General features: G+C 42.1%; 1 long non-coding RNA gene across 1 annotated transcript; it reads right to left on the reverse strand.

Annotated features, from left to right (window-relative positions):
* Positions 1–323: 323 nt before the first annotated feature.
* Positions 324–8,081, reverse strand: LOC146407082 (uncharacterized). The gene is made up of 3 exons (XR_014823893.1): positions 7,969–8,081; positions 6,182–6,237; positions 324–1,750 (listed from the first exon to the last, which is right to left on the reverse strand). It is a non-coding gene; the product is annotated as an uncharacterized LOC146407082 (long non-coding RNA).
* Positions 8,082–17,835: the final 9,754 nt, after the last annotated feature.

A 17,835-nucleotide genomic window follows, 5' to 3' on the forward strand; every position in this document is an offset into this window, starting at 1 on the left:
AGACCCATCAGGCCATTGGTGAAGATGAGTCACTACTCACCTCAGACAAAGGACTCTCACTCACCTAACCACAATTCCTCTTCAAAAGAAATGATGTTCCAGAACCATGCATAACATTTCTTCCGCTGTTCATTACGTAAGAAAGGGAATGCTGGCAACCAGGGAGTCAGGGGATTTGCCTTATACTGGAAATTATGCAAAAACCATAAGGGGTTTCAGGCATGCATGTTTTCGCTTGGCAAAATGCTCACTCATTCTAAGTACCCGCGTTATTTTTTTAATGAGCTGTAATTCACATACCATCAAATTCAACATTCAAAGTATACAAGTTGGTGGGTTTTAGTTTATTCACAAAGTTGTGCAACATTCCCACAGTACAATTCCAGAACATTCTCATCATCCCCCAAAGAAAGCATATACTCACTAATCATCACTCTCAGTTTCTCCCTTTCACCAGCCCCTGGTAGTCAACTTGCGTATTTTTGTATTTTTTTTTAGGTGAAGTGTAACATTGCCCATTTCCTGGGCATTGCATTTTCAGTAGCATATGACTACGCTTTTAGTAGCATACTTTTATATATTTTCATTAGAACTTTTAACACTGAATTCAAAAGTAGGCTTTGTAAGTATCCTGAGATTACAAAATATCCTCTTTTATAGACAAACTGTTTTTATTGCAAAAAATGTTTTCTTTCTTAATACATTAAAAAACAGATTTTTCTGTCTCCACTGGAGCTTAAAACATTACCTTTTTTTTTTTCACTTAAATTCTGAAGTGAGAAAAATCAATGTTCCAATATTTGTTTTCCTTTTTAAAGCCGTAGGTATGGCATACGGAAGTTTCCAGGCTAGGGGTTGAATCAGAGCTGCAGCTGCCAGCCTACACCCGAACCACAGAAATGCCAGATCTAAGCCACATCTGCGACCTACACCATGGCTCACGGCAATGCTGGACCCTTCACCTACTGAGTGAGGCCACGGATCGACCCCGCAGCCTCGTGGACACTAGTTGGGTTTGTTACCACTGAGCCCTAACAAAAACTTCCAATACTCCAATATTTAAAAAGTACGGGTGACGAGGGTCCTCATTAACGTGGGTCACCAAGCTGTTCTTCCCACTGCTTAATGACCTACAGAGCTGAGAGTGCCCCAGGCCCAAAAGGCCAAACTGCTTGTTTTACAGACGAGGAAATGGATCAAACCTGGCTGGTGACATGTCCAAGACCACAAGGCTAATTGACAGCAAAGCAAGGATGGTCACCCCCTTTGACTAGTTTTCTAGTATTGAATATTGGAAGTAGATGTTATAGTTTAGCTACAAAGTTGGCAACCGTATGAATCTAATAATGTCAGTGAATGTCTTGTATAGCTTTGATCTGAGCATGTGATTTTATTTTTTTAACCAATTTAAAAACATTTATCCGCTAAGACTTTTGTCAGGACAAAACAGGTGTATTTAACCAGAGGGCACAACGTTTTCATTGAAACACAGCAAAAAAGAGCTGACCTTCTAAAAGGACCCCAGGGTAAGATTTAGATTCTACATGCTGTAACTCTCCACATGACAGCATCTGTAGGATGCCCCACTCTAGGTAAGAAGCTAACAAGTCACGTACAATGAAGGCCACGCCGGGGATGTTTTGGATCTAACCACTGCAACCGTTCTGCATCTGGGTTGACCTTGTGGAACTGGTCCCACTCATATGGGCAATGGATTTGCTGTCATCCTCATCAGTTCTTTTTCCACTCCCTGGAGAGAGAAAGGGAGAGAGACATAGAGAGAGAGAAAGGAGATTAGTGAGGTATAAAACTGAACCGTAAACAGCTCTATAGAAATAAAATAGCACTGCTGAGCTCCTGGCTGTGTGCCATCCAGTGTTGTGCCTGTTTTATAGGTGTTGACTTATTTAATCCTCTCAACAGTTATAGGATTTTGTTGTGCCCCATTTTATATGTGAAGAAATGAAGGCAATTAAAAAACTTAAGAAATTCCCTTTAGGTCACATAGCGAAGGGGCAGAGCTGGGAGTCCAACCACACATGCGGGCTCCAGCGCCCGCATTCTGAGCACAGGCCACACGCTCATGTATGCACACACAGACACACATGCCCAGATACACACATACATCCAGACGTACACACATGCTCACACTCACATGCACACACACACACCCAGATGCACACACATCCAGAGGTACACACGTGCATGCACTTGCACACACAGACACACATGCCCAGGTGCACACACATGCACACACACTCACTTGTACACTCAGAGATGACTCTTGCTCTCTCCTGTGGATTCGCAGTTTATCTTTTTTTTTTCTTCATTATTTTCTTGGGCCACACCCACAGCATATGGAGCTTCCCAGGCTAGAGGTCTAATCGGAACTGTAGCCACTGGCCTACGCCACAGCCACAGCAACGCGGGATCCGAGCCGCGTCTGCAGCCTACACCACAGCTCACAGCAACGCCGGATCCTTAACCCACTGAGCAAGGCCAGGGATCGAACCCACAACCTCATGGTTCCTAGTCGGATTCGTTAAGCACTGAGCCACGACGGGAACTCTGATTCACACAGTTTATATTCTGCCACATGCACAGCCCACTCCTTAGGACTCTGGAACCTGCCTCCAACCCCAGCTAATGATGAACATTAACAAAAGCAATGATGGCTTTATAACCATTCTATTATTATATATATGATTGTGGAGGTAACAAGAGATGGTTTAAAATCCAGAAAAAAAGTCATCCTTTGGCCTCTTCCTAAATTTCTTTTAGAATTAACTACTAGAGACATTATTGGACCAAAGATCTCCATGATCTTATGAAAGCCCCTAGGCAAGTTCTCCTACCCCTGGGGATGCTTGTGGAATACACAGAGCCTGAAGTCCCACTTTGGACAGGCTGGATGGCCATTTCTCTGGGCAAGGGGAGTGTGACCAGCTTGACCCCAAGACGGCCCCAAAGAATTCCGCCTTCCCTCTCAGTGTCCAGCTCTGCCCCATGAAGTTGTTGGTGAAACTTGTGCTGCTCCCCCGACCCAGGGTCGAGACCAGCTCTGTGACTGCTCAGACCAGTAGAAGAACAAGGAGAAGGTGTGCTGAGATCTGCACACCAGACATGAATAAGGCCTGAGGGCTGTGGGCTGCAACCCAGGGCTCTTCACTGGCAAGAGGCCAGCAGAGAAGGCCTGGGGGCTGAGATGACTCAGGGAGGAGCACCCTGGCGGCAGAAACGCAGGCTGCAGGCCGAGCCACCGCCTGTGGCCATCCCACCGCAAACATGAGACACCTGGAGGAGAGCAGCTGAGGGCCCTCCAGGGACATACAGCAATTCTAGGAATTTTGAAAGATAAAAAGCAGTATTGTTCTAAGCATCTACGTTTTGGGTGGTTTGTTACAAGGAAATAGAAGCTGGGGATCAGCAGGTCCCCAGTCCAGTAACAGACTGTTCCATAGCAGTAGAATGTAATCTAAATATGTAATTCAAGGATGTATTACTGTGCAACATGGGAGAATATGGCCAATACTTTGTAGTAACTGTAAATGGAAAGTAACCTTTAAAAGTTGTATAAAAATTAAAAAAATTTAAATTTAAAAAATAAAAATTTCAGCAGCCACATGAAAAAATGTAAACAGAAATAGGTGAAATTAATGTTATTAATATATTTAACTCAGTACTGCAAAAATATTCTATCATGTTACCAGTTAAAACATTAATGAGGTATTTTACAATTTTTATAGTGTCTTCAAAACCCAGTGTTAATTTAAAACATCCAGCACCTCTCAGCGTGGATTAGCCACACTTCAGGCAGCCAGTGGCTGCCCAACTGGTCAGCAGAGCCCCAAAAGGAGCTGGTATGTGCTGACCTTTGAAAACTACTGCACTAAATAGGAAAAAAACGGAAACTAGTTCATGCTAAAGACTAGTTAATAAACGCAGTGCTATACCATTTTCACATATTTCTTACTTAATACACACACACACACATACCCTAACAGATGACAGGTGAATATCACTGTCCTCACTTCACAGATGAGGAAACAAAGACTCAGGAAAACGAAGACACACAGTTCAACCATAACACCCTATGAGACTCAGTTCAGTCTTCTAATCTCCATGCTGTAAGATAATACATTTTTTGTTGCCTAAACCACTAGGCTAATGGGAATTTGTTAGAGGGACAAGAGAAAACTAAATAATACTTTCCACTGCAAAATAGCGATCCTTTGGTCATTCAACAAATGTCAGATGTATGCCAAGCTCTGGGATCCTCAACCAGCAAGCTCTGAGAGAGAGACAGATGTCTTCTCCATATGTTGTTACCAGGTCCCAAGAGAGCTGCCAACATACACGCACAGCTGCAGGAACACAAAGTGTGCACCACAGTTGTGCTGGGGCACGGGGAAGGCAGGAATTGTGGAGATGGCGCTTCACAGGAACTCTGACAGTGGAGTGACCTCCTGGAGAGACAGGAATTCACCTCGCTTCATGAGGATGGGATGTGCAGTGAGGGAACTGCATGCATGAGGCAAAGAGGCATAAAAGAACTTGGCCATGACTGGAAGCAAAGTTTTCTGTGTCTACAGATTACCATTCATTTAGGAAGCAAAATAAGAGATGCAAACAAAGGTAGGTGAAGTCAGGCTCTGAGGGGTTCTGATGTTGGGTGCTTGCTAAGGAGGCTTCACTCTATGCTGCAGGCAGGACAAGAAAGTATTAATTGCATTTCTGTTTTAAAGATTACCCTGATTACAGGGTGGAAGATGAAGCGATGCTGGAGAAACTCTGAGCAGAAACCAGTGCCTCTTGCGCAAACGAGGGTAAAAAATTCTCAGGTCTGCAGAGAGAGAGAGAGAATATGGACAGATTCAAGAATGATTACAGAGAGGTCACTGAATCAGCAGAGCCCCAGAACCCACTAGAGGTAGACCGATGGAGAAACAGAGGAAGGAGGCAAGGAAGATTTTGGGTTATTATTTTTTAATTATAATGTTAGTAGTTTCCTAAGAAAGGGAATGTAAAAGGAGGGATGATTTTTATAGAAAAATTAGGACTTGGATATGTTGGGTCAGTCATGCCTATGGAACTTCCATTTGTTAGTGGGTGAGAATATGGTCATGGAATTTTTTTTAAAGATGGGGGTTAAAAATAAGGAAATTGGGAGTTCCCATTGTGGCTCAGTGAGTTAAAAACCCAACATTATCTCTATGAAGATACGGGTTTGATCCCTGGCCTTGCTCAGTGGGTTAAGGATCTGGCTTTGCCACGAGCTCTGGTGTAGGTTGCAGACCCAGCTCAGATCTGGTGTTGCTGTGGCTGTGGTGTAGGCCAGCAGGTGCAGCTCTGATTCGACCCCTAGCCTGGGAACTTCCATGTGCTGCCAGTGAGGCCCTAAAAATCAAAATAAAATAAAATAAAGTAAAAAATTAAAGATAAAATAAAATAATAAAAAATAAAATTAAAAAATAAAATAAAGAAATTGTCCCCAGTTAGACATACTTTTAGAAACCAGCAGGTGCAGCTCTGATTGGACACCTAGCCTGGGAACTTCCATATGCTGATGGTGAGGCCCTAAAAAGCAAAATAAAATAAAAATAAAATAAAATAAATAAAAAATTAAATTAAATTTTAAAATTAAAAATAAAATACAATAAATAAAATAAAATAAAGAAATTGTCACCAGTTAGACATACTTCTAGAAACCACAGGGGTGGAAGACATCAGGCAGAGAGACTAAGAGCAAAGAGGAAGAGACTGCAGCATGGAATCCTAAGATGACCAACATTCAAGACACACCAAAGATTCAGTTGTGAAAAGCTCCATTTTTGCTACTTAGCGTCACTTGCAGCAAGTTGATTAAACCTTCTAATTCTCAGGTTTCTTATGTATACAATGGGTATAGTAATCACAGCATCCTCACAAAGACAACTCACATCTCTCCTTTCTGGAAGGTCCAACAGGCCTCTAGCAGCTACATGTCAGAGAGCTGCCTGGTCATATATTCCATTTATTCTCTCCGGGGTTAAAGTGCATGGCCTATTTTACATACCCTGATATCCCTACAGGACTCTCATGCTGAGCACTCATAAAAATGCAGACATTATTGAACTGAAATATTAAAGGAGAAAAGTAAGTACCCATATTGCTCATCTGGCCTTTGGTTTCTCTGACTTACCAAAAATGCAGGGACAGTCCACTTTAAGGAAATCAAGAAAACAGTATCCCAAACATCTAAAATAAGCAAATAAAACAGGCAAATTAAATTACATGAGCAAAAACTACCATATGCTTAACAACTGCATTTTTTTGGCTGCATCTAAGGCATGCAGAAATTCCCGGATCAGGGATGGAACCCACACCGCAGTAGTAAGCAGAGCCACAGCAGTGACAATGCTAGATCCTTAACCTGCTGAGCCACCACGGAACTCCAACAACTGCATTTGAAAAGACTCAGTCTTATGGACAGATTTACACTCAATGGGCTCAGGAATGGCAATGAACTGATACATCAGCTGGAGCTTTTTGTGTTTTTCTCAAATTTCAGGCCATTGATCAATCTAATGGCTGTTAAACTTGAATCTATTGCAAACTATTTAAAGCCTGTGGCTCTAGTGATGGCAAATTTACTTACCAATGGACAATGGTTGGGATGAACGCCTTGTCAGCCCTACAGGGAAACTGCATTTCCAGGAGAAACTTTTTCTTGGTTTTCCAAGAAAAAGCGAGTTTCAGACAGTGCAAATCCACAAACTCTTCACATTCAAGGGTTATGGCATGACGTGTTATGAAAGGGACCAGTTTGAAAATTATGAGATCTAAATCAGGAACTTGCATGTTTTGCATTATATATAACATTCTAAAGGCTGTAAAACTTATTTTAAGTGGCAACATTACCTGTGGAAATTATACCATTTTAAGACTTGGGTATTTTGACAACCAAGTCTGATGGCCTACTATGATACAGTAAATTAAAGTCTTTACATGTTTATTTTTTATTTTCATATTTAACACACTGTTAAGATAACTAACCTAGATGCCTCAAATCAGGCCATAATGCAGTTACAACAACAAAAACTCCTTGATAAGCGATTCACAAGAAGTGACCTTGTTATCAAAATGCTCCTGCACACAGCTGTTTGAAGTACAGAAACACAAGCCTGAGTGGGAGCTGTGCTGTGAACAGAGTGGCTCCTGAGCTGCTGGAGCAGATGGGGGAAGGCGCGGGCCTTCAATAAATGATACAATAAAGAGAATCGATTCTGCACTCTGGGTGTGACCATGGCAATTTGGAGTCATTTAACTGTAACATGACCCCACAGGACAATTCAGCATTAAACAGTGATTAGGTTATTCAGTGGAGCCCAGACTGTTCTATACAGATTCATAGACTGTCAGGACGAGAAAGGGCCTGTGGGATCATTTTCTTCTGCCCCTCCCTCTTTTAACAGATTAGAGATGCCTAAAGGAAGACAGAGACTTAGTCAGGACTCCACAGCTGTTCCGGGAAGATTTAAGATTGGACTTGGAGCCTCCTGACACCACAATCCTCCAACATGCTGGGCAGAAGCCAAGAGCTGCAAAGAGGGCCTGGGCTGCAGCATCCTTTCCTGCTCAGCCCGGCAGCAATGCAGAGCCCCCTGCCTGAGGCTAAGGTAGTGCTGAGCCCCATCCTGCACTAAAGATTCCTATAAAACGAGAGTCTCACAAATGCTTAGGACAAGAACTACTTGCCTAAAGTTATGTTTTCGCTTTGTCAGCAATTAAAGATCACTGGCCTGGATTTTGTCAATGCACATTTTAATTTTATTCTCTTTCTGTTGTTTTTTTTTTTTTCAATATTTAATCTCATTAGACCAGCAAAGAATCATCTCTTCATTTGTGGCAGAAAACCAGGCAAAAGAAATAAATCTAACAGAAAACACTGTTATTTCCTAAGAAGACTGCAAGGATTAAAATACTCACGGTTAAACTTTAGTTCCTCAGTGATGCAATTTTCATTCTAATCCACATCCCAAAATGTTATTATTAACACCACTGCCTTCTCTTAATAATTACCTGGGTAATAAGTTAAACAAAGTAATTCCAACTCATACAATTTGCTTTGTTGAGCTTAGAAAACATCATAATAGATAGTTACATTCATAACACTCTCTTGCGCTTAAAATCTGGTTCCTGGAAGTGATTCATACACATCAGCTATTAACTTGGTGGTGACATTTTGCAGAAATGTCAACGACACCTCAGATGCACCTGCTTTGCTTAGCAGTGAAGATATTTTGCCAAAGTTCAGAATGAATAAGCAGCATTATCAGTTTTTATTAAAACTATGTTAAATTGCTTCTCCAACCACTACCAAAAGACAAGACAGTGTTTTCCAATGTAGACTCAAGCTATGGTCAAGAAATTTGTCACAGGCAACAGCTAAAAGAAAAGTCAGTCCTGCATCCAGTTTTCCAACTACAAGGCAAAAAAAAAAAAAAAAAAAAAAAAAAAACCTGAAACTATCTTTGGTGCTTGTTTCACAAAATAATGCTCTATATAGGCCTGTAAAAAACATCTCTGTACCACTAAATGAAGGCTTTATTTAGGCTTCCTGGAATGTTAGCTTTGAAAATCAATAAAATAAAATAAAAATATTCCCCTGTTGAGTATGCTAAAACTAATAGCTAAGTAATTTGACTCAAAGAAGTTTAAGCCTAGCTATTCCAGGAACAGCTCCTAGTTGAGGATTTCTATTGTGCATGCCCCCAAAATATCCACAGTACAAAATTTCATGTTTTAAGACTCTTCCTTCCAAGAGTCACACATGCTACCAAATGTTCTCTATCAAATAACGTGAGAGAAAAATGATAGCTTAAGGTAACCACTCAGGAATTCAATAAATGTCCATCAAAAGTATGTCTCCTTTTAGCCAGCAGCTCACACATGCCATTTTACCTTATCATCTTTTCCAAGAATCTGCAGCCTCTGTGGTGCAAAGGCCAATGGACATTTTCCAGTCTTCCATTAGTCAACCCCCCTAGTGGTTATGGATCATCAATCACATTCCTCTCCTGCTTCAAACCTGTCAATGCTTTCCAACCCTCTCAAGTAATGCTGAAATGCTTACCCAGCCAAAAGGGCCCAGCTTGCATGCAGTCCCAGCCAACCTCCCAGACTTACCTGCCATCACTCTCCCTCCCTCACAACGCTCAAGTTACACTGGCCGTCCCTCTATTTCCCCAAGACTCCAAATTCCCTTCCACCTCAGGACCTTTGCACCTGCTGTTTCCACCAACTAGATGATCCCCTGCCCCCATTAATCCTCTTCACCAGGCTGGCTTTTACCTACCTTCTCTATATTTAAGTAATCCTCTCTTAAAGTTAAGACTAAGTGTTTTCTAACTCTGAAAGGCTGGTATTAGGTCTTTCTCTTATAAAAACTCTTGGTGTATCTATGTACTTTCCCAGCATAGCACTTGCCATGATTGTAATTGACAAAGCTATTTTTAATGTGTCTAACAATCTGGAGATGATTTCCTTTAGGAAAGGAGAACTGTGTGCTATGGGGCTGGGTGTGGGCCACCCAGTCCTGTGTGGGACAAGGGGAGGATGGGATGGGTCCCCTGGAGTAGGGAGAAAGGATAGAACCAAATGACAAAGAAAGACTACTGTGACTCCATTACCCAGGAGCCCCCACTGCATCCATAGCAAAGCTTTTTTTAAAAAAAAAAAAAAGAATGTATTTCTAGTAGAGTTTCATAGCCAGGATATTACAAGGCGAAACAGAGATGGCCCTTGAGGATACAGGAGGTTGGAGGCCATCAGATGCATAAGAAGCAGGCAAACCTTGGAGAATCTGAGAAATCATGAGGATGGAATAAAGCCGGCATGTGGCTAGGAATTATGAGATCTTTGGGGGATAGACATGTGGACTACATGGATCTAATATCTGTCTCCCCCGGACACTGAATTACCTAAGGGCAGGGACAGTCTGCTTTGTTCCCTACCCTTTGCTCAGCTCACAATGAAGTGTTTTTCACGTGGAGGATACAATTAGATATGTGTTGAAAGAATCTCTTCTGTATTTCATTGCCTAGTTTTGATGTTTATCATATGTGGTTCACAGTTCTAAAATTTAAAACAAGAAACAATTCCAACCTAAGATAGTGAACTTGAAACTTCTTTTTGAAGTTCACATGTATATACTACAGAGATGTCCTTTCATGGTGCAGATGAGAGACAACAATGACAGACAACAATGTCAAGTTCAAACAAGTTAAATTTAGAACTTCTTACTTGACCCAAGGAGCATCTGATCCCTCGTTCAGAGAGACAAATCATGAGAGGGCCACATAGCAGGCTTGACACCATGATAAAAAGGAGAGAATGAACACTGCCCACCATAGTAATCTGAACAGAAACTGGGTCCAACCTCTATACAAATGCATAATCAAAAATAACGTGATACGGAGTTCCCATCGTGACTCAGCAGTTAATGAACCCAGCTAGTGTCCATGAGGATGCAGGTTTGATCCCTGGACTTGCTCAGCAGGGTTAAGGATCTGGCGTTGCCGTGAGTTGTGGTGCAGGTCACAGACGAGGCTGGGATCCCGTGTTGCTGTGGTTGTGGCTGTGGCTGCGGCTGGCGGCTTCAGCTCCGATTTGACCCCTAGCCTGGGAAGTTCCGTATGCCTCAAGCACAGCTCTAAAAAGACAATAATAATAATAATAATAATAATAATAATAATGTGATACTATTCCAAATGAGCACAAATCCTAAAGAACAAGTATTCCGATGCTCTCCATCCCTTCGCCCAGGTGACACACTGCACCATCTGTTGCCCCCTGGCTCAGTGACCCTTTGGAACCAAACCCATCTTTCCAAAATAGGATACTCATTCTTTCTCCTTTACTTGGATTCCAGGACCTGAGAAGGATTCCCGGACTGTGGAAGGGCAAGGAGGAAGACAGGATGATTTCACCTCCTCTTTGTCACTGACACTCAGTGGAGGGAAAAGATCACCTGCTCATTTTACTTCCACAAAGGATTTAATTCTGGGAGCAATTACCTACATTCATGGGGCAGAGCAGGGGCCACCAGGAGTTCTGTCTGTATAAGGACAGAAGACCCACCAAACAGAATGGAGGTTTGTCAAACAACCTCTTCAGCAAAAATAGACAAAAGTGAAAGATCTCTTCCAATTTAGACCCACTCTCACTCTTACTGTGGCCAGTTTTGCTCCAAAGTTCCCTGGGACACATTTTCGCCCCTCTGCTTCAGCAGCATCATGAACATCACCCTTGTTTCTGACCCACAGGACAGGAATGCTCTCAGGGGCTGCATCCCACCATGAAGGAAAGAAAGAATCATGTACACATCAAACACTGGACAGCTGTGAGGACAAGGACAACAGCAGCTCTCATTTCCAAATGCCCCTTATGTGCCACAGGAGGTACAGACAATATCTTGAAACCCCAAAATATCTCTAAAAGGAGCCAAATGTTTCTTCATTGCCAGGTGAGAATAGTGAAATTCAGAGAGGTTAAATAAGACCTTGTAAGGACCAGGGCCTGGATCCCAATGGACGCTATCACCCTTTTCACTGTATAAACCAATACGAACTCAAGAGGCAGGCTCACAGGATTTTACTTGGCTGTGGTGCCCACATAATTTTCAACAATTTTCACCCCAAACAGTGGCAATTACAAGTCAACTTCATTATCCCAGGTACGAAACACAAAAGTATTCCTTTGACTATCATGGGACAAAAATGGAGTTTGAAAGTTCCATACCCACTGCTATCTGGTTTGTAAAAAAAAAAAAAAATGCAAACTATGCAGGCCTTACAAGTCAACATTTTTCTTGCGAGGAGTCAATTTGCAATCATTTATTCCCATTGTGGCTCAGCGGGGTAAGAACACAACTAGTAACCATGATGAGGATGTGGATTCAATTCCTGGCCTTGCTCAATTGGTTAGGGATCCGGTGTTGCTGCAAGCTGTGGTGTAGATGGCACATGTGGCTCAGATCCAGTGCTTTTGTGGCTGTGGTATAGGGCTCAGCTGTAGCTCCAATTCAACCGCTAGCCTGGGAATTTCCATATGTCGCAGGTGTGCCTGCAAAAAAAAAAAAAAAAAAAGGTAACAGATAATGCTCTCAAATCAGCACAGCACTCTGTCACACTGTCACAGAAGACCTGCTGGCAGTGCGTAGGATGTGAGAGGCAGGGTTAAGTCTGACACCCCACCCCTGCCACCACCTGGCTGCTCACTGAGGGAATGAGATCAGGCAAGTCGCTTCCTGTTTCTGCCTCACCTTCCCAGTCTGTAAAATGAAAGGATCAGCAAGGGCACCTCCCACCTCAGCAGGCAGAATGAGAACAGAAGACCACCTGACTAGAAAAACAGGTTTCTGGTTCCTGAACTAGAGAAGCCTCAGCCCTGACTGAGAGGTGGAGAAATGAGCCTCTGTGCTGCCTGAAGACATCCAGGTGTTCATCACTTTTGTGCTACAGCTCATACAGCATCCAGAAAGAAGCCTCAAAAACAATGAAATTATGGAGTTCCCTGATGGCTCAGCAGGTTAAGGGTCTGGCATTGTCACTGCTATGGTTCAGGTTGCTGCTAAAGCACGGGTTCAATCCCTGGCCCCACAACTTCCATATGCTATGAACATGACCAAAAAAAAAAAAAAAAAACCAATGAAATGATATTCATTTTTTTTTTTCTCTTCAGCCCACTTTCCTCTAACCTAGCGCACCAGAGGGAAGGAAAAATGAAGAAGAGAAGGGAATAAAGGCCCTCCCCAAACTAGGCACCTCACCCACTACTGTGTTAAGTAACTGTGTTCTGAGGAGAACTGTTCAGGATCCAAGTGAACATCATATGGAAGCCAGCAATCGAATATCCGCTTAAGTAAGCCAAGAGTCTGGGCATCTAAATGAGGTTTCAGAGTCATACAGGTAAATACTAACACCTCCTCCAATCTGGACACAAATATCACCTTTCTGGTGAGGGTACCCTGACTACACTACCTGCAGCCCACTGCCTCACCAGAAGGCCTTTCCTCTGTTCCAATTTTTATAACATGTCCCTTCCTATCATTCTATTTATTTTACTTATGTTTCTTGCCTGTTGTGTGTCCCCCACTAGAGTGTGAGCTCCATTAAGGGTATGGCTCTTTGACGCATTAATAAATATACGGCAAGCACTAGCCCAGTACACCCACAAAGCAGATTTTGCAAAAATGATTTTGAATGTGTAAAAGTCAGGAGGAGATCCGTAAATATTCAAAGACTAAATTATTCATGACAGGTAAGTAAATGGCCTCAATTTGATGATAAGATTTTGTCACCCAGTGGTTTTCAGTTGAAGTGTATTAATTATTCCTTCAGAGGGTCCATTCACTGGACAGTCTATGGCTTCTCAATCCTCTGCCCTAACCCAGCAATCTCACCAAGTAGTTTCTACCTATATCTAGAGTGGCCATATAAATCATCCCAATACAATTTCCTCAAATTAGACAAAGTGAGCCACGGCGAAAGCGCATCATGAGAAGTGAACGTCAAATGCCAAGTGGCACCTGATTCTTTCTCCACAACAAATTTAAGAAATCATCTTGAATACAGTTGCCTTCCTTTTCAAGTCCTACAAAAGGTCATACAAATACCTTAAATGGCCACTTATCATATGTTAGTGGTTATTTAGCAAATTATGGCAGTGGGGCCCCTGGCACAAGCCACTGCTGGTCACTAAGGGCGGTTTAAACCCTATGGCTGACCTTGCCCTTTGTGCCTCCTTTTCTTGAGTATAAGTCTTAAAATGAAAACCACGTGGAACAGTTTCAACAATAAAAGGTCAGGTGTACCAAAGAGGTAAAGGACTTATATGCTGAGAACTATAAAACATTAATCAAAGAAATCAAAGAAGATGGAAAGAAATGGAAAGATATTCCATGCTCCTGGGTTGGAAGAATTAATATTTTGTAAAAATGGCCATACTACCCAAAGCAATCCACAGATGCAATGCAATCCCTATCAAATTACCCAGGACATTTCTCACAGAACTAGAACAAACAATCCAAAAATTTATATGGAACCACAAAAGACACAGAATTGCCAAAGCAATCCTGAGAAACAAAAACCAAGCAGAAGGCATAACTCTCCCAGACCTCAAGAAATATTACAAAGCCACAGTCATCCAAACAGTGTGGTACTGGTACCAAAACAGACATACAGACCAATGGAACAGAATAGAGAACAGAGAAGTAAACCCAGACACCTATGGTCAATTAATCTTTGACAAAGGAGGCAAGAACATAAAATGGGAAAAAGACAGTCTATTCAGCAAGATTTGCTGGGAAACCTGGACAGCTGCATGCAAATCAGTGAACCTGGAACACACCCTCACACCATGCATGAAAATAAACTCAAAATTGCCTAAAGATTTAAATATAAGACAAGACACTATCAAACTCCTAGAAGAAAACATAGGCAAAACATTCTCTGACATCAACCTCATGAATGTTTTCTCAGGTCAGTCTCCCAAAGCAATAGAAATAAGAGCAAAAATAAACCCATGGGACCTCATCAAACTGACAAGCTTTTGCACAGCAAATGAAACCAAAAAGAAAACAAAGACAACTTATAGAATGGGAGAAAATAGTTTCAAACGATGCAACTGACAAGGGCTTAATCTCTAGCATATACAAGCAACTTAAACAACCCAACAGCAAAAAAGCCAATCAATCAATGGAAAAATGGGCAAAAGACCTGAATAGATATTTCTCCAAGGAAGATATACAGATGGCCAGCAAACACATGAGAAAATGCTCAAGATCCCTAATTATTAGAGAAATGCAAATCAAAACTACCATGAGATACCACCTCACACCAGTCAGAATGGCCATCATTAATAAGTCCACATATAACAAGTGCTGGAGGGTTGTGGAGAAAAAGGAAGCCTCCTGCACTGTTGGTGGGAATGTAAGCTGGTACGGCCACTATGGAGAACAGTTTGGAGATACCTTAGAAATCTATACATAGAACTTCCATATGACCCCGCATTCCCACTCTTGGGCATACATCCAGACAAAACTTTCCTTAAAAGAGACACACGCACCCGCATGTTCATTGCAGCAATATTCACAATAGCCAGGACATGGAAACAACACAAATGTCCATCGACAGATGATTGGATTCGGAAGAGGTAGTATATATACACAATGGAATACTACTCAGCCATAAAAAAGGATGACATCATGCCATTTGCAGCAACATGGATGGAACTAGAGAATCTCATACTGAGTGAAATGAGCCAGAAAGACAAAGACAAATACCATTTGCTATCACTTATAACTGGAATCTAATATCCAGCACAAATGAACATCTCCACAGAAAAGAAAATCATGGACTTGGAAAATAGACTTGTGGCTGCCTGATGGGAGAGGGAGGGAGTGGGAGGGATCGGGAGCTTGGGGCTCTCAGACACAACTTAGAATAGATTTACAAGGAGATCCTGCTGAGTAGTATTGAGAACTATACCTAGATACTCATGTTGCAACAGATCAAAGGGTGGGGAAAAAAAATGTATACATGTAAGGATAACTTGATCCCCTTGCTATACAGTGGGAAAATAAAAAAAAGAAAAAGAAAAAAGAAAGAAAAAGATCTCAAAGCACAAGGCCACATGGTGGCAGATCTCAGTAAAGGCTGGTAAAAATTCACTTCCTGAATAGGAGGTATACAGCCTGAGGAGTAAAACCTGTAGTTTTTGTTGTTGTTCTTGTTGTTGTTTTGGTAGGTAATAGAATTTATTTTTAAATCCTAAATAGGTTTTGTTCCTGCAAGTGTTTGAGCTTTTAAGTCATTTTTGATACTCTGACATGTAAACTTTGACATTTTCCCATTCATTAATAAAGTGTTATATACAGTTAAAAAAAATATCAGGTGTAGATCTTAAATATCTGTGGGTATGAGTTAGCTAGGGTTATCTGTTCTTCTGCAAACTCTATCCCAGGTAGAGCCATCTGCTCCCGTGAGAAGATGCTTCTCCTCTACCCACTCACTACTTTGGCGAGCCTTTCTTGACATCAAATGATTTGTTTTCCTTAATCTGCTGCACAAAGGAGCAGCCATCAGAGGAGCAGCCAGTGTTGAATCAGGAGGTTCAATTCCTCCTTCCGCCCCTAACCTCTAAGTAACTAAAAGCCAGGGTCACACACTTTCTACGCTTCAGGTTTCTTTTCTTCCGCCTCTGGTTTCTGAGTGAGGATAACGTTACATTTCTTACCTCCTTTCTCATATATATTACAGAGATAAATGTAGTATGTGGAAAATTTTGTGAAATAAAGTACTACATAAATACATTTTCCCTGTATTTATAATAATTTTGTCATGATATTTCAGTTAAATAAAATGCACATTTATCACTGTCTGAGTCTTACTACCAACCTCAACCTTATATCACTTTTTTTTTTTTAAATGAGAGGTACAACGTTTATTTCAGGTTCTCTCGGGTTTTTTGGTTTTTTTGGGGGGGGGTATATTTTTTTTCCTTTTTGCCACACAGGCAGTATACGGGAATTCCTGGGCCAGGGATTGAACCTATGCCACACAGCAGCAACCAGAGCCACAGCAGTGAGAACACAGGAGCCTCACCCCACTAGGCTATCAGAGAACTCCCTTACATCACTTCTTTGGTTAAAAAGAAAACATTCCCTCTGGTGTTTTAGAGTGTGAAATAGGCCTGATGGAAGAATCTAGAAGCTAACTTGAGATCATACAGCAATCAGTTCTCTGTTCAGCTAGCACTGCACTTAATGCCTGTTAAAAAGTACAAAATAATGAACTTAACTTGAAAAACTGTATTGGGCCACTAGTTTTGCTTCGTTTCTTCCAAGAGACTGTGCTGAACCATGGCTTAACTCTAGTTTTATGCTGATTAATGACTGTTGGCATCACACTAAGTGTGGTCAAAATCATTTCCTACTTCAAAAAAGTATTTACCATGAAACCAAAGGATGTGGAAGCTCCTCAGATGAGAGACACGGTCTTATTAAAAGAAAAGAAAGCACACCCAGTCACCACACATATTTAAAATACCAGGTGATCTGGAGGTACTACTGGAGGTATCTCAGCGGTATTTCCAGATGCCTGAAACTCACATCCCCACCAGGAAGAATAAGGTTGAGAACACAGTTGCTATAGGATCTGGACCTGGCACAGCCCCACCCCCAGGTGCTGTATCACCTGTGCTTCCAGCACACCTGGAGCCCCTACTACACCTCCAGCCACACTGCATACCCAGCCCCCGTCACTCCCTTGTCTGTGAGAGTTTCTGCTCCTTCTTGGGTTGTCTGAATTTCACTTGCTGCCAGTGGGGTTCTGATTCTATGTATAAGAAAACCCCGGAGCCTTTTTTTTTCCCAGAAAGTAGCATCCTTGGCTCTGTGGGAACTTGCCCAGCTACTGAGGAAGAGATCAATATAGCCAAGTACCACTGGGAACCCCACATTACATCTAGTTCCTCCTGACAGCCTGGATCAGTGGCTTCTAATCAAGTTCACTTTTTTTTTTTTTTTTTTTGTCTTTTTGCCTTTTTCTAGGGCTTCCCCCTTGGCATATGGAGATTCCCAGGCTAGGGGTCCAACTGGAGCTGTAGCCACTGGCCTACGCCAGAGCCACAGCAACGCAGGATCCAAGCCGTGTCCGCAACCTACACCACAGCTCACAGCAATGCCGGATCCTTAACCCACTGAGCAAGGGCAGGGATCGAACCCACAACCTCATGGTTCCTAGTCTGATTCGTTAGCCACTGTGCCACAATGGGAACTCCTAATCAAGTTCA

The sequence above is a fragment of the Sus scrofa genome, chromosome 1 (assembly GCF_054392235.1).
Source record: "Sus scrofa isolate SSC_HxYL_T2T_F1_AM1 chromosome 1, Sscrofa_HxYL_maternal_Yorkshire_Landrace_v2.0, whole genome shotgun sequence".
Taxonomy (NCBI): Eukaryota; Metazoa; Chordata; class Mammalia; order Artiodactyla; family Suidae; genus Sus; species Sus scrofa.